A 26896-nucleotide genomic window follows, 5' to 3' on the forward strand; every position below is an offset into this window, starting at 1 on the left:
TACACTTCATTGGTTTCTTTTTTTCACTTGAAACTAGATATTGAATTTTTCCTCTAGAACAAACATTTAAACTGATCACAATATTCTTCTAAAATCATACTTGAAGTTTACTTATTATTAGGTGTATTTTTCTGCTGTCCGCCTTTAAAACCAAATAAATAATCTGTTAGGTCAATATGATAAACGCCTTCTTATGCAAACACGTCTGAAAAATCTCTTTTCTTTTCTATTTAGCGGCTCCGAAGCAGAATAGAAGGCAGAGACGGAGTTGTTTTAAGCATTACAACAAAAAGGAAGTTATTATTGAAGAAACTGTTGGCTGACTCATTTCTGTTTATAGAAGAAGAAGTTAAAATGAACTAAAGCCAGCACATAATCATATTAAAGCTAGTAAAAGGCAAATACTGCACCTCCAGATCTAACAAGGAGGCTTTGCACTATAAATTCTTCAACCAGACCTGGGTTCACTCGACCGCATTATTAGGCATTTATGTACGGGCACAATTTGTTTTATAAAACGTTGAGCATGATCCATCGGCAGTCACGCACATAGTTATCAATACGGAAAATTTTCTTGCCGTGCACTCTTAGAAAAAAAGTTAGTAATCAGTTAGTAGACGCGTGTGTTTACTAGTTTTCGGAGCATTTTACTACCTTTGCGGCGTACTTTTACTAGCTACCAGCTAGTGCAACTGGTAATTTTAGCCGTTACTAGCCAGGGAACCTTTCTTAGCGTTTTTAACTAAGCAACTACTAAGCCACCTACGTTGCCAAATCGGTCGTAGATGCCGCAGTATATTTTGCCGTAATAGTGACATCGTAAGAAAAATCTAGGCAAGTTCCAATTTTATTGACTACTTTGGAATAGAAGTTATGTGCTACATAATGGCACACACATACGTAGATAGAAGGTCACATGATGATGCATAGAAAACAAGAATTATCTTTTAAATTTTGTGACCTGTAACCAGCACGTGGCGTGTGGTTTCACAGCAGGGGTATGTATATTTTTCAAGCTGTCACTACAGTAGAAATCTCCCATGTCAAAGGCCTGAAGATTTACTTGTGCGTGTGTTCTCGTGATCCGTTGATATGAGTTCTCATACTCGTATGAGCATATAATCATGTGAGTATAAAAATTTTATGCTCATATAGACTCATATGAGCATATCATATGCTCATATGAGTTCGTATGATCATACATATGTGGATATGATTTGATCATATGATCATGTCAATTCTCTATAAGTATATTGCTGTGATGCGCACTTACCCCAGTATAGTTACATGGCATAATTCAGAGCGAATAATAATTTACGAGGGCCATGTCAATTTCTTTTTATCTTATACGTTTGTAATATATTAATATTGATATGGCTACGCACACGAACATTTAACCAAATAGGCGTACACCTCAATTTTCCGGGGGTTACTAATAATTTAGTAATGAGCTAACCACTTGAGTCAGCACTATTCACTTTCACTTACTGACTAGGTAGTAATTTGAACTACCCAACGACGTAGAGCTTTTACCCAGACTATTAGTATTTGGGCTAGTGTTTGTTACGAGCCCGATGAGGTAGTGCCTTTCACTAGGTTTATTTTACTAGCTGCATTTACTAGCTGGTTAGTGGATTTTGTGACAAGTAATGGGCTAGTACTTAGTTAGTGAATAAACCGACGTTTTTATAACAGTGTAAGCTATGAAGTTTGGCTAGCTAAAAAGCATGCATGTCAGTGGGAGAAAACGGCGTGAAGAAAAAGCAGCGCTTCGTGATCTTTGTCTTCGTAGCACATGGTAGCGCAAATCAGGTGACAGGATGACACCAAACAAGAAATACATACGCAAGCGCTGACTTCTACAGACGAGTTTATGAAACGAAGTCATTTGAGAACTACCTTCTCGACATATTGACCTTTGGCTCATGACAAAATCCAAAGGCCTGTTTCAAAAGTCAGTTCCAAACAGCAGCTTCAAAAGCGAAAAACTCACATATGCAACCACAAAATTATCACAAAAATAAAACGAAATGACATCTATTATTGCCACATACAAATTTTTCAATCATAAATATGATTGAAAAATTTTTATTCTTCAGTTAAAGCAAGCAATTTATTTATTGTCATATTCATTCGTTTCATTCGCGCTAATTTCAGTTAGGTGCCAATTTGATTGGTGATGGCACGTATAGCATCTGGTATTATGGAGCAGGCAGCTAATTAATTTGCCTTAGTATGCGTCTGAAGGTGTAAAACATGCTCTGATCCTGACCATTGCTATGCAATGAATGAAGGGGAGGGACACAGCGGGACCTAATTGCTGCTGCTGAAAATGAACCTGATAAAAGTGTGGAACAATTATTTGCTATTTCAATTGAAGTGAACAATAGATAAACGGAGTGAAAGGTTAAATTGACCAGGAACCTTCAGCACGCGGTAATCCAACCTAAAAACCTGTATATTACCTGTACACTGCACTTTGTAGAATTTAGACGTTGGGCAAGCTGCCGCCGTTTTGCTAAGTAGTGTTACAACGTACGCGTAAAGCGTAGGTTGTGGGGCCAGCCTCCATTGGCGGCAAGTTTTATGTTGCTCAACTTTGCTTTTTCTCAACGTCGTCATTTAAACAGTTTATTTAAAACAAGAAGTATTTTTTGTATTGTGTTCTTGATTTCACTAAGTCTTTGCTGCATGTTTTTGCGATAGATTTGTTATCCTTGATCAGTGTGGTAAGGAACCCCAATCGGGTATATCAGTATTTAAAACTGACAAAAATTGCGCATAGCGGTTCAACTTTACGGGTCGAGTTAGCAGCGTTGGATAACTTAAATGTCCTATAGTTAAATGTTTTGCATATTTTTATGTTTCTAGGCATTGTTCAAACTTTGTTTTCATTTAACTTCATATCCTTCAATAAGCATCTGCAAATGCTGAAGCAGTCACTTTGCCTGATTCTATACTACTTTGTTTTCAGCTATTCAGCAATTTCTGAAATTTCTGTGCTACCACAGCACCAAATGAAATATTCTTTTAGTGAAGTTCTGTTTATCACAACAACAACAACGACAAGAATGTAAACACCTAAGCTAATTTCTCCCGGTCTACCTTCACTATAATCCCTTCCAGAAATTTCAAAAGCATTCATGGCAGCAGTTTCTTCCGTACTATGCCTTGTAGCTTGGCGTGGCCTTCACAAATGTATATTTATATTTTATTGAAATGGCAATCTCCTCTATGTCGAATAATTTCAGCTGCGAAGAAACGATCGCCCATCTCCTGTATGAGGGTTACTAACCACACTGGATTTGGTAGGAGTGTCCCGAATTTTCTTCAAACGTTCCAAGACCCGCACTAGCCCAGTTGGAACAGCAATAAGTCCCGGATTTCTTCCGCACCATTCAGTTTGGAATTTGCATCTGATCTAATGTACTCCCAACAACGGCATCACGCTACAGAACACGAAGTTCGCACGAATCAGGCGCACGAAGCAATGCTGGGGTGGCTTGCGGTAGTGGCGAAGGGCTATGGTCGCTTTAGTTGAACTTCCATGTGAAGTGCTATACCATTTGCGACAACATTCCCCAGTAGAGAAAAGTAGTAGGAACTTTTGCGAGCAGCATGTACTCAGCTGAAGTACCAAATCAAGACGCCGCCACAGTAAAGAAATGATGAATTTGTCTATATGTCGATCCGAATTTTATTAGTTCCCCTTCAGTGTTACTCAGGTGTGCTCTGGAAAATACTGCAATATAGAAAACTGATTTTACTGGCTTCCTAATATAGTTATACCCTCCCTCTCCCCTTCCTGGCTTCCTTCGATGAAGTGTTGGTAACTCCAGTGTCAATGCGTCAAGAAATATTATTCTGATGCACTAGATGAACTGGATAATATCTTTCTTCACGAAACAAAGAATTCTGAGACAGTGGCCAAGTCCGTGCTCACCCAAGGAAACTTTGAAAGCATTACATGGACACTTTAGTTATACTATACCAAAATGGTTCCCAATTTTGCGGGGCAGGTATCAATCACTGATTTGTATTGTTAGAAGACGTGCACGTTACACACACAATCAATTGCAATATACATACTCAACTCATTCATTAAATTATATGGTTACAATCTTAACATATTACTTCACGAAATCAATGGCGAAGTATGAATTTTCCTTTATGAGTCCAGGAATTTTCGTCACCAGCTTCCACATGAGGAATCTTAAATACAACGCAAAGATGGGCTTGTTTTCCTGTTATCTTTCTGTTTCGTTCTTTTGTGTGAAAATTCTCGACCCCTCTGTACTTACACTTCGGCGCACAATACAAAACGTGGCCTATACCCCTATATAGGAATTGGTATAACACGCCAGTGAAACATCTCTTTACAGAGGTAGTTTGAGCGTTTATTGTTCATTGTTTCAGAAACGGCAAAAAATTTGATACTCATGTTAAGAACGGAAAACAGCTCCAAACTTGCAGCATCCACGGAAACCACGCACAAGATTAGCATACACAGAATGAACGTGGACTAACAACCGTCACAGATCGACAATTGAAGCACGCTTTATAAACCGAAGGAAAGGCGCACGAAACAAACGCACACATCTACACAGAACAATCACGAACACCTGTCACAATTCTCACTTCTCGTGTCAGCAGTGTGCTCGTTTCGTAAATTTCATCCTGGTTACAGCTTCAGTTCATGTCAGCATATATCAAGGCATTGCTTTCTCCCTATGATAGTGCCTATAGAATCAAGGGTGAAAATCTTGTCGATGGAAACGTTCATGGATGAAATGAACACGCGACTGACAAGAGCGAGACATCTTTCCACCATTTTTCCTGCCAGTCCTCTATCTCTTTCGTCGGTATCATTTTTCATTGGCAAGTTTCTCGCTCTTGATTCTACAAAAGAGACTTCACTTGTCTAGCTTCGCGCTTCTAACAAAATGATAAGTTTGGGGAATGAATGGCAAACCTGCTCACTTCGAATAGATAAAAAGTATTTCTGTGATATAGTCCTCGTTGAAATGTGGGGTCCCAAAACCACCATATGATTATGAGAGACGCCGTAGTGGATGGCTCCGGAAAATTAGGCTAACTGGGATTTTTTAACGTGCGCCCAATTCTGAGCCCACGGGCCTACAGCATATTCGCCTTCATCAAAAATGCAGCTCTGGTCTTTCCTCCCGTCTTGTTGCAGAAATAATAGCGTCAGAGAAACTTATTTTAAGACTTTTTTCATGCGTCTGTTTTGCAAGCCGCACAATGCACAACTCATGAGCGAAAGAACGGGCGTAATGATGAGCTCATTTCGAGTTCTATTCTTGAGCGTGCCCAGTTCCTTGAAATTTCTTGCGAATCTAAAGTTACGTCGTAGTGTCCACATTAAAAAAAACTCATTGCCGCACTTCCTAGACCACACACATTAAATAGGTGTTGAGAGGTAGTTCCAGATTTTGTTTTCTTCTGAAACAGAAAAGTTGAGAGCAAAAAAGACAGCAATAAAGCTAAAAAAACAAGGCATTAAAACTTTCCCACTTTGAAAATGTTTTCAGGAACGGAAGATAATGGCAAGACCACAAGCTCTGTAGTCATAATCACCAAGTCAGGATTTCGGATACTTTTTAGTATCTGTACGCACCATGCTGGCACTATTCTTCCGTTTTCTGGTAATGTGTGATTGTATAACGTTTGTGCACTTCGTACGCCGAATTCAAAAGCTCGTACTGGAAGACTAATGAAAATCCGAGTCGCTCAGGTCAAAGTCGGCGCGAATATTTTGAAGGAATCCGAATACTTAGGTACCTTTAGAAAGTAGCCGCATAATTATTTTTAGAAAAATGTGAATGCGAATTAGTGTATACTCTGCATATTGTATATTTTTCTTTGAACTTGTGTAGCATGTCGCGGTTCGTCGTGGGAACAAGCCTAATCTGAGGTGGTGGTATCTTCCCTTTGATATTTTACGTAATCATCAACACCAAAAGTTAACCCCTTCAATTCTTCTCACATACCACCAAGTATTCTGAAAGCTTTTTACCGGCATGCATAAGTAAGGCATACTTATACCCGTGAATTTTGACAAAAGAAGATGAGTGGTGGTTCTTACTACCACTTAAGAAGACTCGTGTTAGGTAACTGTTAAAAGATGACATCAATTTTCCTATTTCTGGGGAAAGAGCTGCTGAAACAAAAGCATTTACGGCACATTATAAGGCTTAATATAACTGTAATTTCAGCATTAGAATTGCTCCAGAAACGTTGCCTTTCAGCGCCTTGGCAATGGCCAGATATTTTTCTAAATAGTATTAAACCTCAACGGTAGGTAGTTATAAAAGGTTAAGTTCTTAGAACTATAGTAAAATTCTTAGCTGATTTCTTTTAACGCAATAGCGTTAAAGAGCTCATTTCGCTGAAATTCTAGCTTTGGTGTCGGCGTCGGCGTCTTTGGTTGTGAGCAAAAACTGTCATCTTATACATGACCGAAAAATTGAGGTCAATGCGAATAAAAAATGATAAAAAACCATGGAGCATTGTAAGAACCTGACCAGGAATGTTTGGGTCCGAGTAGGGTTCGAACCCGGGTAGTTTACGTGGTCAGTGCATGTTCTGCGACACGGCCACGCTTATATTCATGAAAGCAGTGAAAATAACTTCCTCTGCTTGGAAATGCAGTGAAAGTAACTTCGATGTTTTTTGTATACGCATCCTGTGTATATGCTTCACAATGCATCATGAAATGATGAAGTAATATTGCACGGTACAAGCGTCCATTGACTACAGGCGTCAGAATATGTGATTATCATAATGGCTCCGCGGTCGAAAGACGGTACCCCACTACGAAAGGCACACGCGATACGACACCTATTCACTCAAGTCTATGTATAGTGGGTGCATAACAAATTTTGAAAAGTTTTGTGACTGAATGTTTGAAATACGCACAAGGAACAACATCTCGATATCGCATTAAACTCCAAAAGTTGGAGCTTAAGGGTCCCCTATAATGTTTTCAGAATCCTTACATATTTCCGGCTACTCTTATTTTTTCCTTCTCTTTAAAATTCCTACGTTCCCGCAATAGTATTATCGGACGTGTAACTGATAAAACAAGATGCAGAATCAAAGTGTGCACGGAACATATCTTGATACAAGGACGTTTAGGGTAAAAAATTGGGCCAATCCCACGCTTTATAGGAATCAATATAATGTGAAGAAGCCAGCAATAAGCTGCATGCATCACCTTATTGGTCTTTGAAATATGTTAAGTAATTGATATCATGACATGCAGTTCGACATCTCCTGTTTTTCATGCATGAATGCAAACACCATATGATATTAACCGGGCTACTGAAACGTATATTCTGGTATACTCACTGCACGATCTTTCGTCAACGTTTGTCACGCGCTCTTTTTATACTGAATCAATTTTGATGTATCTGCTGGTAACTAAACGGTCGGAATGTCACTATGAGTGGAGAATGTGGGTCTTAGATAGATAGATAGATAGATAGATAGATAGATAGATAGATAGATAGATAGATAGATAGATAGATAGATAGATAGATAGATAGATAGATAGATAGATAGATAGATAGATAGATAGATAGATAGATGTGGTCAAACTCACCTATGTTCGCTAAGAAATGCTGCACATTTAAAAGCCATAACAAAAAACTAAAAGCGAGTGCAAACGTTGTTTATTTGTGATAACATTCACGTTAAGCTTAGTTCAATCACTGTACAGACTCGTCAAAGTCGAGCAGCTGCCCCGCCGTGGTGGTCTAGTGGCTAAGGTACTCGGCTGCTGACCCGCAGGTCGCGGGTTCGAATCCCGGCTGCGGCGGCTGCATTTCCGATGGAGGTGGAACGGTTGTAGGCCCGTGTGCTCAGATTAGGGTGCACGTTAAAGAACCCTAGGTGCTCGAAATTTCCGGAGCCCTCCGCTACGGCGTCTCTCATAATCATATGGTGGTTTTGGGACGTTAAACCCCACAAATCAATCAATCAATGAAAGTCGAGCAGATATTGATGATGAATCTCGCAGCTCAAGGGTGTCAAAGAAAGGATACTTGAAGCAAAGCGTGTCTTTTAAATACCACATAAAACAGCAGCTAACCGGCGCCTTCCGCGGGCAACAATACCTGCCAGAGCGACGGGCGCCGCGGCGCAAGTGAAACTAACTTGCGTTCACGCGTTTCGCTGCCGCTCATCAACGCTACCAGCAACGCTCTGTCTCTCGCATGTGAAAGAGGCTTTGCCATGCAGTCGCATGCGTGTTCTGCCTTGCCTCGCGTGTTATCGTGCACGATAAACTGATTTTACTTCGTTTTCTGCGTTTGCGAGTACGCAAGCGGATATAGCACTGCGTATTCGAAAAGAGCGAAATCCTTACTGGCTCAAAGCTTAGTGCTGACATTTCACGTCTTTTATGAAGCAAATAGTGGCAAGTGAGGTAGAGGGATTTTAGAAAGGGTAGTCAAGGCGAGAAAGATACTACTGCTTCTTATTTGAACTCGGTGTGGTTTAGCGGCTTCGTAAACGTACGCGCATGCTTGCTGTGGAGGGCTAGTTTGGTCGGATATGACAGAGCGCGGATAGCGCGTCCGACCGAAAGGAATCGTTAGCCAGCGGCAGCTTAAAATGTTTACTATAACACACCACCGCAATTCTTCCGTTGCTCTGTCATTCGAATTGACGTCCAGCTGACATGCGGGAAAGCACACCCAGATATAACGACAAATAGCGTGGCCGCCAGTGATTTTTTCAGGCGCTACTTGTATTCTGCAGCTGGCCGCTATGCGCAAATGCGTGATCGATGCATTCCGCTTGACGTGTCGCCAGCGACCAAATAGAACGCCTAGAGAAGGACTCTTTTGTGTCAAAGTTTTTGTTGAGTGTTTCCTTGCGATAGTTTGTTCATGGCTGAGCAAAAAGTTTTGCCCTTAGCTCTCGACACAAAGGCAGCGCTGCAAAATTGGTGCGATGACTGAGAGAGCAGCGCTGGCAGAATTAAAAAAAAACGTATCTTTGGTACGTGCTTTTTTGCCATTAGCTTGTTGGCTACCCTGAGCACATGTTCAGCAGCGAGAGTGAATAAAATTTGCTCTACCGGACATTTTTTAGCTTAGCTGTTTTTGTGAATACAGAACAAAATTTTAGCAGTTTTTGTGAATACAGGAGCAACGTTATGAGGGCAACAACATATAAAAAGAGTCCTGGCTTGCCATGCTCATGCAGAAGTCACGACGTTCTTGTGCTGAACACAAGAACGTCGTGACTCATTCTGTCTCGCGGGCTCAATTTTAGGACTACATTTCTACGTTGACAAAAATAAAAAAAACTTTTTTTATATTTCAGTAACGTACTTGCCTAAGTGTACTTGTGAAGTTCAGGACTTCCATCCGCCTGGTGATCAATTTCCAGGCTGCTTCATAAGTATACTAGTAGTTGCAGATAGAATAAATGTGCTCATCAAAGGCTTCTTTCATTATCGCATTTGTCATAGTACCTGCATTGCGTCGTAATAGTGAGCATTATTCAATTACGAGGGAACGAGAGCTGATAGGTCTTTTGAAATGAACGTTTTCCCATGTTTTTTATCTCGTAGAATTATAATAATCACGCCCTGTTACGTATACAGTTACTGACACTATGCGTCCCTCTTGAATTTATTTATTTATTTGTTATTTATTTATTTATTTGTTTATTTATTTAATACAGCGAAATCTTTAATGATATGTGGGATTTAACGTCCCAAAATTACCATATGATTATGAGAGACGCCGTAGTGGAGGGCTCCGGAAATTTTGACCACCTGGGGTTCTTTAACGTGTATCCAAATCTGAGCACACGGGCCTACAACATTTCGAAATCTTTAATGAAATAACAGCAGGGTTGCCGTATGTCTACTACCGTCCCCGCCGGTATCTGTAATTGCTATCACGCAAAATAAAAAAACGACATAAAAAACATGCGAGAAGGAATGGGGTTCAGCCCTAGGTTTTCTCTGTGGTATCCCAGTATTCTACCGCAGTGCCATGCCAGTGCCCGAACTCTAAACGCAAAAAAAGAAAAGGCCGCAGCTTTGTCACAAAGGCGAAGCAATGAACGCGAGAGCAACAAATTGGAAGGTCATGCGCAGAATGGCAAGCAGATAGAAAGAAGCCCCACGTTTCTCACGCACAAATGACGCACGAAACGTACTCACATATACAGATGACCGTGATTAGGCGTCTCAGTTGCCCCTTCACTATGTCTTCGCAAACGGAGACCGTGCAACCATTGCAGTGACCTTTGTGAGCCTGTTAACTACAGCAGAATTGTTCCGGTGATAGGCCAAAGCGTTCTATGTTGCCTAACTGAGATAAGCGCAGGCACAGGTGAGCGTCAACTACCCCCTCCATCAGCTCTCCGTCGGGCAAAGTACGTGTGGCAGACGAGAGCGCACCGCCACGACGTCATGACAAATTGGCGACGCGCGCTCATTGCACCATGTCATTGGTAATGCTGAAGACATGATAGTTCCCTCCAGAGATGCGCATTACCAGAAGGAAGTGGTAGGTATAAATAGATTGCCGTTTGAACGTTCAAAGAGGCTCTCCTTCGTGACTCAGTGGCTTACACCTCGAACTCACGACTCAGAGATCCGACGTTCGATTCTGCGCACCGGAGACTTTTTCTAAATTTTATTTTTTTCTTTCTTGCGTTCATATATGTATATACAGTGAATGACGGCGACCGCCGGTGGCAAGATTCAGCCGAGAGTGTCCATATAATTTTTTATTTCCACCGCAGTAAACATGCCCCACCGCAGTGGTCTAGTAGCTAAGATACTCGGCTGCTGACTCGTATGTCACCGAATCAAATCCCGGCTGCGGCGGCTGCATTTGCGATAGAAGCGATAATTATTTAGTCCCGCGGGCTTAAAGGTGGTTGCACGGAAAAGAACCCCAGGTGGTCGAAATTTCCGGGGCTCTCCACTACGGTGACTCCCAAAATCATATGGTGGTTTTAGGACAAAAACTGCACATATCAATCAATATAAACGCATGAAATTCGCCCAGCCTGCGGAGAACACGCAACCCAGTTATAATGAAAGCTGGAATAGCGTGATTTCTAGAGCCCAATATAGGCTCCCTTGGGCCAACTAATACTCGTGCAAGGTACGCACTAGGTCATAAACTACCGTAATTTTCAAGAAATAGGGAAGTACCCAGTGTGCCACTATTCTTCGGATAAGCGAGGTACCCACAAAGCATGAGTAAGCAATTATGCGCACTTCGTTCGTGTTGTTACTGATAATAAACAATTATGGTTTATGCTGTTATAATGGGAAACATTCCATGACCCACTCGTGCCATTCATGCTGTTTTGGGCTGGTTGGTATTTAACTCTTCTACGACGCTATATTACAGATGTTGAGGCTATTATTTACCCGCCATGGCACCTAGATAGGACGTTTTTGAAAATAAATATCAAAAAGCCGCGTAACTCTGTGGTAGAATACTCGAGTGCTACGCTGAGACATCTGGTTCATATCTCATTCATTCCTAGAAATGTTTTATTATAATGATTTCTTGAAATTTCCAAGATAGCGTAGCAGTTACGGGCACCAGCGTTGGCGGCGGCACATGCGGCGCCTAAACAGGCTTTTAGTGTCATCTCAATAAAGAATTCACTGTAGTATAACAGGACTGTCGACCTCTACCACAGTCATTAGAGTCATAGCCGAGAGCACTGAGTGGCTACTTAGCAATGCCTGGGTTAGTGGTGGCTGACAGCTTGGAATAAGGTGGCGTCTGTCTCCCAGGTTGACTCCATTCCTTGACCTTGAAAAGTATTGTTGCAGCCACGGAATATTTATCACTGTTAGAGGCGCTCATGCTTGATTCGTGAAGACAGTAATAGTGGCTGTCATTCTTTAGAATTGTTTTCTCATTTCATTTTTTTTCTAACTTCACGCAATAGCGCTAAAAGACAACGGTGGTGGCGGCGGACAATTACCCCACTGCTCCTGTCATTGTGATCACTTAATAGATTTCGTCATAAAACCCTGTACAAGCGTTATGTCGAAAATTAACTGTTTTAAGGTGAGTAATATGTTAAATTAACAATATAACAACTAGGTGCCACAGAACGCGAATTGTGTAATCAGGTGTCAAGCAATATAAATAGCATGTCGTTGAATGGTTTTGATACAATAAAAAGGGTTCAGCTATATTTCTTCGTTGTCATCAGCTACCAAATAAATTAGTGCATTAGTGGGTACCTTGCAAGCGCACTTCTATTAGTAGCCACAGAAGAGTTTGCAACGAGTTCTAGAAATCGCGCTCTTCTACCTTTCGCTGTGACTTTGCTACGCTTTACGCACAGGCCTAGCATGTATTTTTTGTTTATTTGTTTGTTTATTCATTCATTTATTTATTTGAAATATTCAGCAGAATATCGTTTTGTGGTATTTAATGATATAGAAACCATGCGTCCAGAAGTATGCTGGGTGGCCCTTTGAAGAGGAACATAACAATACGAGGAAGATGGAGATAGTACTTAGTAAACAAAAGTACAAGTTTTATGCGCACTCACGTATGTATAAAACATGGAAATGTGACAAATGGTGATCCACAGTAGCTTAACGACGCCATCGCTAATGCGCGGACTACCAGCACCACCCATGTTAGGCTGAAAAGTTGTTCTTGTGTTAGTCCTTGATTTTGGTTACAGGAAGCAAATGCTAAAGTTTATGCTGATAAATAATATTGATATATTTTTTTCCTTCTTTAAAGGAAATGTTGTGAGGTGGATCGATGTTAAGTGCAGCAGTATTTGTGTGCACAATTGGGCTCACCAGGAAAGTGTACTGCGCTGGTGTCTACTGGTGACTATACACTGTGTAACTTATGGTCTGGCTCAACGTTACCACTCAGATTAGAGCATGGTAGTAGTATAATCAAAACTAAGTGTGCCTTATGGTGTGATAATTTGAATGTTACACTACCTTTCGTTAACGTGTTTCCTTGGTGCCTAGCACTGATTCAATATATTTTGATGAATCATGGAAGTACAAATGTTATGTTCATTAAATTACTGTAATAGTGCAGTCCCTATTGGAGCCCTTTGGAGGTTAAACCATCATGCTGTATGTAAATCAGGTTTTGCACATGTCATGTTCGTTGCTTTGTTATAGAATCGTATTGCCAGCACGGAAACTACATGCAATTGAAGTTGCACCGACCTGGCGCCCACATACTCTTTTTTCCAAAGCAGTTTTAAGACCTATCATTGATTTGTCGGAAAATACCTGATTTCCGCTCAGTACGCTTGGCTTTGATTCCTGCGGAAATCCCGTTGTTTTATCTCTGAATTTGTTGGGTCTTTACATATATGCTGCAGATGTCAGGTTCTCATCATACGCTCACATTTCAGTTACTTATGTAGTCCTCACCATTTCAGGTAGACGTAAACTATCAATCATGTGTGGCGCGTACCCATTTACCGCAGCCAGTACATCACGGGCCACGGTTTACCCAAATATTGACGGATTACGTACGATCTATGCCACCTTTATAGTCCGAGTGGTGACTACTGGTGAAATCCTACTGTAAGAAGTGTAAGCGCTGCAACTATAGAGCTTGATCTTGGTTTTCGCTTTGCTTGTGGTGACGTTTTTCGAAAAAATTTCATTGTCTATACTTCAAGTTTTTCTCTTTCATCTTTTTTTCATATTTCTTGCGCCTATAATCTCTACGTACTGTGCCTACGTGTAGTTACATCTTATTTAGTAACTACTAGAGCCTTTTTTTTTGCTTGAAAAGTTATCTGCAATGCTGTACCTGATTAAATTATATGTGCACTACACCAACGTATTTATGCGGTTGTATGAAGTGCGAGTAAATAACATGCATTAAATATGTGCGTAGGTGTCATGGTACTATCTTGTGCGCACTCTCGCTGTAGCTAATTGACACGCCCTGTTGTTCGCATGATTGAGGCCGCGTGACAAGACAACAACGAGGAGAACCAAGAGAAAAAAATGGGGCAGGTACGAGCGGTAGAAATAAACATGAACGTTCTTGGTGTAGGGCTCGGGTCTTGAATACGCGACATTTTTCTGGTGAAGAAAACCCCCCAGTCGCGCCCTTCCAAGACTTCTACTTCCGATGGCGTCGTTGGAGCGGCTGCGCAAAAACCATAGCGTCGTCAGGACAAGCGTCACACAAACTATCACGCTCTTGACTGACGAGATGCAGGCCTCCGTTTCCGTTGCCAGTCAGGTCGATTTCCACGTTGCCTACCTCACTCAGAAGAACGCCGGGCTTGTGACATTAAACAAAGAAATCTTCGATGCGACTGACGACCACGACTATGAGAAAGAGCTCGAGGTTGCGGAAGAGTACGAACGAAAGGTCTCTTACAACGGGCCTCGAGCGCGTTTTTTCCTCCGAGAGGCTGCAAATAAGGCGACAGTAACGAGTCCTGCGAGGTCGGTGGCTACATCACCGAACGCCGACGCTGGCGGTTCCAGCACCGCAGCCCACAGCCAGGTCAGTGACTGTGCTCGAGTAGCCGATTAGATTCCTAGTCAAGGAACGATGCCGCGTCACCACACGGTGCTCTAGCCGAAACTACTGATCCCAACGTTTTCCGGCGCACTTCGTGATTGGCAGTCTTTCTGGGACCATTTCAGTGCCACGATTCACTTGAATGACGAACTTTTACAGATTGAGATCGAGAAGTTCAAGTATACATTCAGTTCCGTTTGAGCGGTGCAGCAGTGAGAATCAAGGGCATTTGACTAACCGAAGACCATACAACATCGCGATCAAGATGTTTACGGAACGATTTGGTCGACGCTACTTGCTTGTCAACGAGTACGTGGACCACCTGCTTGCCTTAGCGCCAGTGAAGTCGTCGGAAGACGTGGAGAAGCTTCGCCTGCTCTACGACAAAGTCTATTTTCGAGTATCCGCGTTGACCGGTTTGGGCGTCTCACCTGACCAGTACAACGTGGTCCTCAACCGCGTCTTGATGAAGTGTCTGCCGGTCAACCTTGCGATTCTCTACCGCCAGAAGGTGGAGGAAGCGCCGCTGGTGACGTCCGGCATTGCGACACCTGAACAGAGCGCTCGCCAGGCTGCCAAATCGCTCAATTTTTGGCGCATTCAGATTGAGGTTTGAGAAGAAAGCAGGCCACAAACGGCGTCTGGTTTCTCTCGGTCGTGGCCTGAAAAAGTCGAACCTCTGTCGGCCTCGATGGGACATTTGCCTATGGCATCCGCACTTGCTGCTGAATCTGTTACAGTTACAGTAGAGCCGTGCCCTTTATGCAGCAGTTGTCAGGACACCATCGCAGACTGAAACGTTCAACTCTCGGCTGAGAAGAAACGAGATCGGTTGCGCACTGCTCGCTGCTGCGACCGTTGCGGCTTGCAAAACCACATGGCGCGTTTTTGCCGACGTGCACGCAGCATCACCTGTAGTAAGTGGAACCGACGACACCTCACTATCCTCTGTGAAATGTTCACACCGGCAGCCTCAACCCGTACAAACGCAATGACAGTGAACCAGGACGACCCACTCATTGCCGGGCGAGGAGCTAACACGCCTTCAGTGACATCGGCCCCAAGTGCCCTGAGCGGAATCAACGCCGTTCTTCTTCTAACAGGACGAGTCTGGATCGAGTGCGAGTTCCGAAAGCGTCTCATGTGTATTCTTCTTGACAGCGGCAGCCAGTGCACATTCATGCGAGCGGATGTGTCAAAGGACTTCAGATGCCCGGTTATCGGAACCGATGAACTTTCTTTGGTTACGTTCGGCCACTCGAATCCTCGCAAAGTAACACGTAGTGAACGGATAGCCTTGACACTACGAGGCCAACGAAGGGACATAGCGATAACTGTGGATGCCTTAGAGGTACCCGAAGTGTGTGCCGTTACAAGCCCGCCACTCAGTACTGATGTTCTGCAACTTTTGTGCGACAAGAACTCCGATGCTGCAGACAACTTTCATCCCGACACCTGGAACCTACAGGCACTAAGCGTCTTACTTGGTTCCAATGTTTACTGGAAGGTCACGACTCGAAGTTTTGATGATTTAACCAGCAACCTGATGGCCATGGAAACCAAGCTTGGCTGGACAGTTCAGGGTACCATGGAACGCGAGAGAAATTCAGCATCCACGAGCGCTCTACTTTTGCACTGTAGCACCAAGTTTGTTCCTGCCTGTGATCTTTCTGAGATGTGGCGTCTCAACGTGATGGGGATCGAGGCGCCGGCTGAGGAAAAGAGCAAGGCTCCACCATAACTTGACGCACTTGAAGATGACATTATCACGCTAGATGGCCACTGATATTAAAGGGTCCAGAAATACCTGTCGGCAGCGACAGTCGATGGTTGGCTCAGCACCGGATGCCAGTATAACTAAATAGATTCAAACTACAGCCCAAATTACTGAAATAGTATGACAGAGCCATCAAGGCGTACTTTAACGAGGAGCATGCAGAGCGAGTCGAAGAAAAGCTACTATCAATATACAATATGTATTATATGCTTCGTCATGCCGCCATACGAAGAAAGCGGTTACGACAAAACTTCGGGTGGTGTTTGACGCTTCCTCGTACGCGCCTCGCCATCCCTGCCTGAATGATGTCCTGTTCAAGGGTACGAGGCTGGGAGTAGACATTGTGCAGCTGCTGCTCACCTTTCGATGTCACCCGGTGGTCCTCATCGCGGATATCAAAAAAGCATACTTGCAAATGCTTATTCACCCGGAATACCATGACGTGCTGTGATTTCTCTAGATTTATTGGTTGCCCACGAATAATGATCCATCTCCATCTGTGGTGACGTGGAGAATGACGTGGGTCCCATTCGGAGCCTGGTCTAGCCCATTTTTTCCCGCAGAAAGCATTCGACATGACCTATCATTCTGTCGAGAACGATATCCGGAGACTGTAGCGTTACTGCAGAAAGCCTTTTACATCAATGACCAAATTGTGGGACTTCCAAATGTGGACGAAACTACCACGGTGTACAATGAAGTACTTAAGATATTCTCGGAAGCAAGCATGCAATTGTCTAAGTAGGCTTCCAATGCACATGCCTTGCGGTAAAATCTTTTTTAGAGACAAGATTGCTTTTGAAGACGAAGCCAGAAAGAGTACTCTAATCAAGTTCCTTGGTGTACCTTGGGAACGTGAAGACGACTGAATTGTCCTCATGGTGCGTGACGCGTCGGACTTCGCTGTGAACAAGCCTTCAACCGAGCGCTTTGTGCCCCAGACGTTAGCGAGAGTGTACGATTCATTGAGGTATCTAGCTCCATTTTTGCTCAGGGCAAAGTTATTGTTTCAAGACTTGTGGAAGAAGAAATGCGCATGAGACGATGCCCTCCTGCTAAACGAACAAGTAAGCTAGAACAGTAGGTGCACTGAATTGGACAGCATCAATCCCTATTCTGTCGACCGTTACGTATTCCTGCAAGCAGCTAATGCAACGATTTCAATCTAACTACACGTGTTCTGTGAAGCAAGTCTCAGAGCGTATGGTACCTTCATCTACGTACGGGCGTGCTCAACAAATGGCGGCTGCAATTCACAGCTCCTCATAAGGAAGAGCCGCGTGGCACGACTAAACCTATTTCGCTGCCACGTCTAGAGCTCTTTACATGCGTTGTCGGCGCAAGGTTGTGTGCATACGTGAAGACAGTACCAGTGCTAAGCTCTGTTCCTGTACACTTCTGGTCCGACTCACTCGTGACATTGCATTGGATTCGGAACACGCCTGCCAAAATAGAAATGTTTGTACGTCATCGGGTCTCTGAGATTTATAGCCTGACATAGCCAACCCAACGACTTCACTGTTTCGTAAAAGACAATCCCGCTGACTTGGATACACGATGGGTTTTATCAGCTCATCTTCTTGCGTCAACAATGTCGTAACATGGTCCAACTTGGTTTCATGATCCCGGAGAGCCAATGTCTACTGAGCGCGCTGAACGGACAGACGAATTTGCAGTCTTCGAACAGAGCCTAGAAAAAACGTCGGTGTGTCCCGCGGGCTTTGTTGCGAACACTATATTATCTGTAAAAAAGTACAGCAACCTGAACAGACTGCTAAGGGTGACAGGGTGGGTGTACCGCTTCGCCGCAAAAACGTCAAGAAAACAGTGTTCCATGGCTGCACCGTTAACAGCAGCAGAGCTTCGACAGGCAGAACACTCCTCGTTGCAAAGAATGCAGGAAAAAATGTTGTCTGAAGAAGTGCAGGCGCTCCACGCAGCGAAGGAACTATCGTTCACGAGCCCAGTTTTTCAATTACAATCTTTCCTGGACGAAGGTGGTCTGCTTCTGGTCTGCTTCGCGTTGGAGGCCATCTGCAGGAGCTAGACGACTCTTTTGATGACAAGCACTCAATACTGTTACCAGCAAGGCACACCTTCACCCATAGTGTGGTTTCAGCCGCGCATGAACGCGTCCTACAAAGCGGAGTAGAGGCCACGCTTAGCGAGCTTCGATTTTTGAGTTGTGAAAAGTCCACAGACCGTTAAAAGTGTACTGAGGAATTTTTTGCCTTGCAAACGCTACAGGCCTGTCACTGAGACATCTACATTTGCCCCATTGCCACGAGACTGCATCAGGGAAGCAAGTCCTTTCTTAGTCGTTGGGTTGAATTTCGGCGGACCCCTCTACACGTGCGACACGGCTGCTACGAGCAAAAAGGCATGCATACTCGTGTTCTCCTGGGCTGCCACTCGAGCTATACATTTGTTATGGACCGACCGAGATGACAACGACAACAACTCTTTTCGCCTTCCACCATTTTATCTTGCGGCGTGGAATCCCCGACATCGTTTACTCAGATAATGCGCTGTCTTTTCATGCCTATGTGCGAGTGCTAAAGACCATTCTGCCAGTTCTGCGAGAATATGCGGCCAACATCAATATCAAAGTTCATCGCTGAGAGAGCTCTTTGGTGGGGAGGCTCGTGGGAGCGCCTCATCAGATCGACAAATAACGCATCGAAACGGTCACTTGGGCGCAACAGTCTCGACGCCAAGGCCCTCGATACGGTGTTATGCGAAGTGGAAGCGGTCATAAACAACTGACCTCTTAAGTATTTTGATAGCAGCCCTGATGAACAGCAACCTCTGACTTCGTCTCACTTCTTGATCGGGATATGCTTCATATGCTTTCCGCAAGAAGGCAGCAACTAATACTTATTGCATATCATCAACGAGAGAGCACCTGCTATGTCGCGCGCGCTATCGTGAGCGTCTTACAGTGGAGCTATGGTGCCGATGGAAGTGGTTCTACCTTCTTCTACTTAGATCCGCGCACAATGCGCCTCATCGTAAACTACCTCGACTTTACGAATGTGACGTGGTGCTTGTGCACAATGAAGGCACACGTATGCTACTATTGAAGCTGGGAAAGGTTCTGGCAGTGTACCCGGGAAGGGATGGCATTGCGCTCATCTGCATTCTTCGACTAGCATCAGGACACACCATAAAACAACCCGTTCAAAAGTTATGTATGCTGGAGGCAAGACAGCGAGAATCAACTGCCTCGTGATCGTCTTGGCCCCTTTGGAGCATGTTGCGGATGATTGCGGCCGCGCGACAACAAGCAGGAGAACTAAGAAAAAAGAAGGATGGGGTGGGCATGAGCGGTAGAAGTAAACATGGACGTTTTTGGTGTAGGGCTCAGGTCTTCGATACGCGACACCTGTCTACTTTAGATCAATTAGGTTCTCAGAGATTCGCTTCCTCTGTAAATCACTACTGCGTACAAATAATACACGCTCTTTCAGATCGACACATGCAAAAAGAGCCGTGCATTTAAATACTGAGCTCCTGTTCATTTTATGGTATCTCGCCACCAAAGTTAACAAGAAAAATATTTAAATGTCGGCTCTTTAATGAACGTATTCATTAATTAAAGCAATCCGCTAACTTAATGTGCAGCGTTTTTTTTAAATGTCGTTTGTGGTGTTACAACCTCTAAGTAAGACAAAAGCAGTCTTTCACGGATTTCATAATCTTGGCTCAAAATTAATTGCCTCCACTTCTTGAGTGTGTTAAAGAAATTCAGCTTAGTGTTCATTAAAGCCCGCATGAATACTTCGGGCTTGAAAATTCCTAAACTCAATTACTTCTTCGCACCATCCTCAATACTAAGCTGGAAATTAAATAGATGCTCCGCACCATTAAGAATCAGAATAAAGCTTCTCCGTCTAAAATATTCAGGCGGGTATCTATTATTTCTCCGGGATCTTAGGACTAAAATGCCAAAAGAGTCGTAATAACTAGTCTTCCTTTTTTCAACATAACTGTAACCTTATCTTCGACAAAATACAGACCATAGTTTTATTATTCTTGAAACACATCAATGAAAAAAGTATACGACGAATTATTTCGGTAAAGGATGAACAACAATACAATATTCATCGAGCCATATACGTTTGTGTCTTTGAAAAGTATAATGAGTTCTTTCAAATCGTACTGCTCATTTAAAAAGTACGCTTTAGCTTCAAAAGTACTATTAAAGAAAACTGCTCCTGAAACGTGAAAACTGCATGGCCTTCATTACGCAAACAAGTTTTGCCCATATGCAGCCGGAAAGCGAATAGAACCACCATAGACTGGGGCTTGTTTCTCTCACTAGTAAACTAAGTTTTCAACTGCGATTTAAAATAATCATTTAATCGTGCAAATATTATAAGTCCGTTGTAAATAATAGCTTGTTGTTCCCAATGTGCGCAAGAGAAAAGAGACTGTATGTCAGCATGCTCATTCATTTATTGTTTTGACGTTTTATGAGCATTGATGGTTTGCCTTGAAGATGAACAAGGCATCTCCGAAATGCACCCAAAAAAGAAGGAAGTCAGTAATTGGACGGAGTGGTATACGATGAACTCATTTGATTGCTTTTGTTTGCCATGAATTTGTACACGTATTCATACAACACACCGAAAAAATGAAAGAAAACAATTGAGGTACGTTCCTTCATATTGTAGCGAGTACGAACATAACTTATTTGCCTATACAGTGTGCGCAGGTGTCTTGTATAGAGATGTATTCTCTACATTTGACAAAGTAGGGCCTTTACAATTTCCTCGGTAAGATAGTGCTGCTATACCTAGTACTCCGATATACTCTAAACTCTATTTCCGTCAACACTATACACAGTTTAGTAGAATATACATGCCTTACGGCACTGCATCAAAATTCGCGAATTCGTTGGCTTAGCTTCGTCATGTTGCTTCATCGGGGGAAGTATTCTTGCTGGCGAGTATGAAAGGGAGCTGACGCATAGGCTATAGCAAAAACCGTGTAAAGTAAAATAAATCATAAAGAGAATTGTTGGTGGTGGGAAGTTTCGTACGTTGCCATGTTTACCAGTCAAGTATCTTCCCTACAGGGCAAAACGCCACGCTTACAGTTAGCGAATATCACCATATCAAGCTTTGTTGACATGATTTTGTCGTTGTAATATAAAAGCTGTTTCGTAGACATATGAAGCGACGCAGAGCATTGTGCATGCATATAAAAAAAATTTCGAAATTACGATGATGTAATATCAAGCGCGCCATACAACCTATCCGATTTGGTGATCAGGGAACGCACCTTGCCTTGAGGTGTTCTTCATTCAGTGACTGAAGCAACGAAGCCCCGCCGCGATGTTCTAGTGGCTAAGGTACTCAGCCGCTGACCCGCAGGTGGCGGGATCGAATCCCGACTGTGGCGGCTGCATTTCCGATGGAGGTGGAAATGTTGTAGGCTCGTGTTCTCAGATTTGGGAGCACGTTAAAGAATCCATGGTGGTCGAAATTTCCAGAGCCCTCCACTACGGCGTCTCTCATAATCGTATAGCGGTTTTGGGACGTTAAACCCCACATACCAATAAACCAACTGAAGCATTGAAGTGCCACGCGCCAATACAGATAGCGTCATTATATATCAACTCGACAGGGTTACAAAGAATGAGAACTACATTAAGACGCTGATGAACGTCAAAAATATGCACCGTCTAAATGAAGTTGAACCACAACCGTTCAGGCAATTGCTACTACGTGACACTGGAGTTATAAACCGTGTGGCTCTGGACGTCGCCCGGAACCAAGAACGCACCACTCACCCAATCGTCGTCTTATGCTGATCTCACGTAACATTTCCATGCTTAAATTATCAGCAAGCTTTATGTTATCTTGCGTTTACGCTTGTTTTCTGAACCTTTGTTTTTCTTTTATTTACCCCACCGGCGGAAGTGTCTGGTCCCCCGATGCTGTTCAACGAGCAACTCGAGCTTAGGCTCAGTGCCACCGACGCAATATTCGTGCTGAGACCACTCTTTGCATTAAGGAATGTGATAAGCGATGTCGAGTTTCCAAATCGTTCATGTTTGGTGCAAAATGTATTTATACACTAGTCCGTGTAATCATTGAACCTTGACTGAATGAGAGTCTTCTTCTGAGATGTGAGTGAATGAAGTAAAAAAATGCATAATAAGGTGTTGCGTGGTTCCAGAGCCACTTTTTTTTCTTCATACGCTAATCTTTTGGCAAGCGGGCTATTTATATTTGGTGAAATACGTTCACCTATGTTTTGGTATTGAAGTCATATGAATGCTGCTTCATCTGTTGTTGTTTTTTTTCGTTGACTTGAATACAACAATATAGCAAGGTAGAGCACAGTAGGACGTTGTAAGAGTTGCACACACGTGAATTTACTCACCATTGGTTGCATTATCAAGAACAATGGCTCTGACTGCAGCAGCGCCGTATGCCGGGGTGAACAAAAAGTGTTATATTGTGTGGCATCTTGTTCTTGCATTCACCAATGTACCATTGGCGTCAAGTGAAATCTGAAGAGCTGCAAGCATTCGCAAGGTTAGAGTGCACGCCATCCACTTTTCAGCGTAAATTGGGCTGCATATGGACCGTGATGCCATACCGGACACGCAGGTCTTTCAGTTGTGATGAGTGGAGGGCACTTACTACTCCAATGCAAATGCTTGTCGCTGTTCGGTTTTGTTTGATGCCGACGAACTTATAATAGAGATGATCGATAGTGCCAAGTGTGCAGATTATACGCTGTGGAGAAGCCTACCAGCGCTTCTTGTGATAGTTCCTGTATTTGGGTGCCCCGCCGCGGTGGTCCAGTGGCTAAGGTACTCCGCCGCTGACCAGCAGGTCGCGCAATTGAATGCCGGTTGTAGGGGTTGCTTTTTCGAGGGAGGCGAAAATGTTGTAGGCCTGTGAGCTCTGATTTTGGTACACGTTAAAGAACCCCAGGTGGTCGAAAGTGGCGGAGTCTTCCACTAAGGCATCTCTCATCATAATCATATGGTGGTTTAGGGACGTTAAAGCCCGCATGTTAATCAAGTCAATGCCGTATTTTGGCACAAGGGGTGACGTGAAAAAGTAAGGCCCTGAACAAAGATTTCTTATTCTTGTATATAACAACATTCTCTCCATCTCATTTTTCTAAATTGTAAAGAACAGTGAAATAAAGGATTCCGTATTGAAGGTATTTTCTGAACGCCACCGCACTGATTGACTGCCTGTGACGGCGGGTACAAGACTGGTATACTATACGTCGGCTACAGTAACAGTCACTTTGATGTTCTCTTCTGAATTTTTTTTCACATTCTCCTGTTTTGAATCGCCAAACGAGCAAGACTCTCGTTAACCTTCCCGCTTTTCAATTATCCTTCCTGTTCTCTGTAGCTTTTACGATAACCTTCTCGAGGGCAGGTCAAAATGGCCGTAGGATGTGGGCTTTAAGCAAACGCTTTTAACCCCACTGCGGGATGCACAGCATTTCAAACAACAATGCAGAGAACATACTTTCACTTTCATCGAGCCTGATTAGGAATAAAAGTACCTCTTACCAGAATAGTAATTGGACCTTCGAATGCATGGTGGCCTACATAGCTGCTACCATAAGTTCTTAATAAACAGAGGTTCTTTTTGCGCAGCGTTGTTCCGCATTTTAGTCACATCAAAAAATTGTAGTAATCCCACCATTACAGTGAAATATTGTTATTTTCAGCCCAGTTATTTCAGAAAACCGAATAATTAGGACGTGTGCTCTGTTTTCTGCCAGCATGCGCATTCTTTATTAATATCAAATACTCATTAAATCACGCACCTTTGGTCGTAACCCTGTCAATTCAGTCGATCTGGGGAGCACGCTGAGCATGAAGCGCCACAATTTTGCAACACAAAAGAACGAAAACGGAGTGCGTGGGCAATCGAAGCTAGGTGGTGCTGTTCATTTCACTTTTTTTACGAGTTAGTGACCATGATTTTGTACACATGCAGATATGGCGCACGGAAGCTTCCTTTTAACTTGATGCAATGCTCTTTCAATGTCCCAAAAGTTGACGAAAGCTGCAGAAGATGCAAAACTTGTAGTTGTGATAAACATGCTGGCATAAAACTCCTTTGCTGCACCACAATGAACTAATTATCCGTTGCAAGCCATTTTTTTGCGAAAGAAGTATCATTATGTACGCGTGGATGTGGTAGTGAAGGCGGCCCATATTGTGATAAAGGTGCGGAGCATGTTTCGGGCTATTAAACATGGATGTCTGGCATCGTGGTCGCTTTGAAAACGAAGTCACAGGATGACACGAATGGTGGCTTTTACACTGCCGTTGCATAAAATGAGGAGAGGATATACGTATATTCATAAAAAAATTAAAAGTGCACGGATAGAACGGGCCTTTGTTAAATTGATTTTTTAATACTTTCAATAATTCATCATTCGGTTTATTCGGACTTTTCTTTTCACGAAGCTGGCGCTCGTGTCTAACGTGACTCGGTACGCTCGTTCGCCTTCGCTGCACAGATCGAGACTCTCTAACGCAGCGCTTTCAGACTACAATCCACCGTTTTTTTCACGCAGAACATCAAATAAACGTTTTGTTCGCTCTCTCCACACGCAAGACTATTGTCTTTCGACGGCATTTGCAGTGAAACATGCAGATATGGGGCAAATGTTTTCTTTCTTTTTTTTCTTTTTTTCTATTTTTCCAGTCTCCTACACAATTTTTAAATCACTACCAGCTGACTTGAATTGAAGCGAGGACTGCACTTTTTTGCTTTATAGTTTATTTTGCTTTTCATACGGCAATTATCAACAGGGACACGCGCCACCACCAGGCGATGACGTCACCACTAACCCCTTTAAAACTAACACGCGAAGGAAGACACGGCGCCTTTGAAATAGATAGGTCCTCCTACCGAAACGTAGGCCAGCCAGTCTGAGGCACTTCTACAGTTCACCCTTTTTATCGCACTAAGTTAAAGAAGGAAAGAACAGGAAGGAACAGAAAGCCAGCAATGTTAACCAGTCTACAAGGAGTGGTATGACTTGTGACATTCGAATAATACGTCCAAGGTTCAGGCCCTGTCAGGGGCAACTTTTCTTTTTGCTGACTTGTCTTTCTTCCCTTTTACATTATCTTCACAAGTACGCTTAATAACAATCAATATTCTTTCATTGATATCTTTATATGATAGGTCTCATCAACAATGTTTAATTTACATTCATGTGGCGTTTGTGGGTACGCGTGTATTTCGAATCCATCCCCATGTTGATGTAGTCCACTTCATATGAAAACTAGCCGGCATTACTCACTCGATCATTAGACAAAAACGCGCCTACCAGCCTTTCATTGCAGTAACGGCACTCTCACTTTGTGGGTTTTTTTTTGGGGGGGGGGGGCCTTTTCTTTTTCCGCCACTACATTGCCCGACACGGTGGATCGACGCGTATGTACAGAAACTCCCGTTCTTTTTTCCCAACTCTTTCTTCACTCGTTTTCCGTCATGTTCTTTGTTTCCGTGGTTCCTGGATCGCTTGTCTTCGTGCAAGTAAAAGGTGTGGAAAAAGTTAACCACACTTTGTCTCCGGGAAGCCGGAAATCTCCGTCTGGCTCTTGCCAAATTACAAGTGACGAGGAGTAGTCGACTGCGACTCTGGCGAAAAGCACCGCCAGCCTAATTTTTATTTGTGATCACTTTAGCAAAAGTTGCTCTTCACTACTACAGAGGCTTAGAAATCGATGAAGGCTCGTTAGGCGAGAGGCTCCCCAGAAGTTGTGATATAGCCGTACTATCTTTATCTGCTACGGTACATCTGCAATGTAGAAGCCTCCATTTAGCTGAGCTTCTATAGTGATGCAGAAAATAAAACGCACTTTGTTTCAGATCAATGTCCGCATTACGAAACCAAACCTCCTATCCTCGCTCGTCCCCAGCTTTCCTTGGTACTGCACATGGCATTGCTCCAGTGAAGTGCTTTAGACAACCTAGTTTCTTTGCTTGGCTTTGCTTGTTATGGCACTGAAAGTGGAGTAAACTTCCTTTTCTTTATATAAAGGTTAAATCTGCAAGTCGACGCCGATGCTTTTGTGTGGCACTGCGACGTTTCTCGTTACTCAGTGAGACAGCCGTCAACGCATCCACTTTCTTCGGCCTATAAGCACTGCTGAGAATGGATTGAGAACCGGTAAGTTTATAAAAGTGCATCATAAAAAAGACTGGCAGTGGGCGCACACAAACACACAAAAACTGCACAGGATCTCGTGAAAAGCTGCAACCATAGAGTTTCTCACAAATACCGAGAGGGAATGGTGGCGCCAACGTCTATGCGAATTTCTTAAGGGGCGATGTTGGAGCGCTGGCAATGACGGTATATGTGTCTGCGAGGCTTGTGTTGCTGGTGTTGAAGGAGGCTTCGGCTCAAAAGCGAATACGACTGCGTAAATAAAGCTTCTTTAAAACAAAACTTTTATAAGCGGATCTCAATCACGCGTATTATATTCTAAAATTAAAGTCCACTCACTTTGACGGCACAACCAAACGGCAAAAGAAAAAAACAGACGACATGAAAG

General features: G+C 43.2%; 1 protein-coding gene and 1 long non-coding RNA gene across 4 annotated transcripts in view; one reads left to right on the plus strand and one right to left on the minus strand.

The window, feature by feature from the left end:
• Positions 1-10322, minus strand: part of LOC119187676 (uncharacterized) — a 28126-nt gene extending 17804 nt beyond the window's left edge. For both annotated transcript variants that reach the window (XR_005111886.2, XR_012887156.1), the window contains exon 1: positions 10205-10322. This is a non-coding gene — a long non-coding RNA (uncharacterized LOC119187676). The remainder of the gene's footprint in view (positions 1-10204) is intronic.
• LOC119187640 (G-protein coupled receptor dmsr-1) overlaps positions 1-26896 on the plus strand; it is a 951250-nt gene that overhangs the window by 499769 nt on the left and 424585 nt on the right. The window lies entirely within an intron of this gene.

Source organism: Rhipicephalus microplus, chromosome X (assembly GCF_043290135.1).
Source record: "Rhipicephalus microplus isolate Deutch F79 chromosome X, USDA_Rmic, whole genome shotgun sequence".
Lineage (NCBI taxonomy): Eukaryota > Metazoa > Arthropoda > Arachnida > Ixodida > Ixodidae > Rhipicephalus > Rhipicephalus microplus.